We start from the raw sequence: 3,233 nt of genomic DNA, 5'->3' as shown, positions 1-3,233 counted from the left end.
TATATGTACATAAAGTGTATAGCACGTGCTTTTTCCCTGTACATTTTATTTCGCATATTGTTATCCTTTTCTTACGAGATAGTTACGTATTAACAATTCTTCTAACATATTGTATGGGTTTGCATATTCTACCGCATTCCAATGCGATGCCCTCCAGCTACTCGCGCTTACCTCATGCCCCGCGAGACCCCTAAATTTCTAACCCCCCCCCGCCATTTTGGCCTTTATAAGGCGGATTTCTAGCTCCAGAAGTCAGAGTATTCCGGGTCATCCTTTAACCTTTCTGCTTACCTATCATCTTGGTAATTTTTGGGAAGGACACCCACTCAGGGCTCTCCTAACTAACCCGCTTGCTTTCCTTTTCTGAAACTCTTTGGTACAAGGCTACGCCCTGGCTCTCATCCCGTACAGTCATATTATACTGTCAACCCTTGCTTACCTAGTTGCTTGCCTTATTTGGCACCTCCGGGTTCTTTGGTCAGACATATAATTTGATTATTCCAGACCATAGTAATTGATCCCGAGTACCTACTCAGTGAATTACGAATGCTGGCTGTTCGGCCCTTTTGCTAACTTCTGAATACGGTGCGAGACATCATATTACTAGGAAGAGCTAGTTCGGTTGTCCAAGGCACAAACACGTGTTTTGGCCACCCGGAACCCGAAATCACACCCTGTTGTAAACAACGATTCCGCTGCCCCTCAATCTGTAAAATCAGTGCTTGTCAACCCGTGTAACCAACGATATTGTATTTATTTAATTTCCTAGTGCTTGTACTGCATGTAATGCACTGAATCAATACATATCTTTGAAATATAACTAGACGTGTTATAAGTGTTAAATAAATCATTTTATAAGAACTTCTCCGCAAACCAAGAAGAAACTCGAAAACGGCAGCACGGCAAGTTAGACAGCCGGGAACAAAATGTGAATTATTAACCTTGTACATTAGGGCATTTGTTATGTAAATATAGTAGGTAGGTAAATGATAATATCCATTTTTTCGTGCCTTTAATTCCACGTTAATTTATCTTATAGTATAACGAATTAAATGCCGATTTATCAATAGGTACAATTAGCTGGTTTTAAACATTTATTATGCGTTAAATCTAGATAAATTTTACATTTACTATCTATAGAATTGGCTTCTTATATTCATGTATTTTCTACGCACGAATTTTTTTCGAACATGCGTTTTAATTTTTTTTTAGATTTTCACGGCCGCGGCCGTTCAGATACACAATGAGTTTTTGAGTTATCGTGCCTTGTCGTTCGCATTTTTTTTTACTTGGATCGCATTACAGCGATATATCTTCTAGAAGATAGATAATGTAATTTGAATGGGTATTTGTGCTTGTCAATGATAATGAAAATGTCTTCTTTTGTATTACGGCAAATGGCGGCAGCTTCAATTGCAGTCCAACACCAATTTAGTTGAATTGACCAAATTGTATTAGTTTTATTTAAGTTTTTGCAGCAGTTTTATAAACCATTTGAGGTTCAATCATCAGTGCCTATTATATGAAGCAAAATGTCGTAACTTTTTTTTTTTTTAATTAACCACTCTCTGTAGAGAAGATCCAGAATACCACCCCGGGACTGGTATTCCAAACGCTCTCGCGGTCGTATTATCTCGTGTATTTACATACAAAATACACGAGAAAAACTGTTTCCTCGTGCCACGAGAGTGGTTCAGAATAGCACCCCGGGTGCCTATTCTCTTCTCATTTGTCATGCACCCGGTAAATGCATTGTTTTAAAAACCTGTACCTCAGAAGCAGACGGATGTAAATCCAAATGTCAAATGTTCAACAAAAGCCTAAAGAATCTACTTTCTCTAAGGGATTTCTAATCACGTATACCATTAATTTGTATTTTCAGTATTTTAATACATTGGTTCTTTCATTATAAGACTTACGTTTTTTCAAAATCAAGGAACATGATCATAAACTGGATACGAAAATCGAAATATCATTTCATCAAATTCTGGATTTAAATCCGTCTACCTCTGAGATACAGAAATAAATATGTATTTATTATGTGTGGAAAAAATATATATTAATTATATTACAACAAATAACACTATAGAGAGGAAAATAAAATAAAATACATGTTGATTTATGTATATGGGGTAGAATAAATGCCAAAAAATATGAAAAAATTCACCATAATGGTACTCCCTATAAAATTCCTCGCCTCATTCTCTGTTTTCATGAACATTATTCATGTAGAGAGTGACATTCTTCATTATTTTGTATCGATTGATACTTAGGCAGAATAAATAAATACTCAGGCTTTATTTCTTGGTGTTCGAAATACTAATCAACCGAATAACTTAGATCCGTAGGGCCGATTAAACGACACCCGAAGGGCCGAACCATCTAGCGTGCGACAGTCGGCGATTGCTGACTGCATCCCGTTAGTCTTGAAACGAATATTTTCAACTTGCTGCAATTGCCTTTTCACAATAACTATGCTATCTTACAAAGCAAAAACCGTAAAACGCAGCAAATAGCTAAGACCGCGACACGGTACAAATCGTAAGTACCTATTACATTAACCCTGATGATGGGTACTGCGCAGCTATCCGAAACTTTAAAAAAGAGTGCGAACGGCAGAATAACCTAAAAAAGCTCATTGTGCAGGCGTTATTATTATTTTCTATCACCTCCTTTTACGTTAAACAGTTTTCTCTACATATTATATAAAATAATTATATCTTCTTTATTATTGGACCACTCATTATTTTCTATTTATATTCATTTATACAATCAATCAAACATAATATTATATGATATCGGGTACCGCAACATTTAATAGGCGTAAAATATAGAACTCCGCTAATGCTGGTCCTAAGCTCGGATGAGAAAGAAAAAGAGTTCCTGGGTTAGGTCCGTAGTCAGCAGCCTGCCCAAGGTAAAGAGCCAACATTGCTCATAGAAAAGGAACACAAACCTCGGAACCCGGACAAATCTCTAAGACGATTAAGGAAACTTGAAACTACTAGAATTACATGCTGGAATATAATATCCTTGAACAAATGGAGCGACACAAGGGTCATTAAAAAACTAATGCCTCCAATTTTTTCCCCCTTCTTATTGTCAAGAAGGCCTTGGTCTCGGGCGATGGTTTGTGGGCATATATTTACCTGTCATACCTAAACAAGACCCTGGCTCTTGGAGGACTGAGTCACCTTCTCAGTTATCACTGTTTGTCCAGGGCTACGTAAGTG

The sequence above is a fragment of the Micrasema longulum genome, unplaced genomic scaffold (assembly GCF_059751315.1).
Source record: "Micrasema longulum isolate JH-2025_06_02 unplaced genomic scaffold, ASM5975131v1 h1tg001249l, whole genome shotgun sequence".
Lineage (NCBI taxonomy): Eukaryota > Metazoa > Arthropoda > Insecta > Trichoptera > Brachycentridae > Micrasema > Micrasema longulum.
This window is presented reverse-complemented; position numbering follows the sequence as displayed.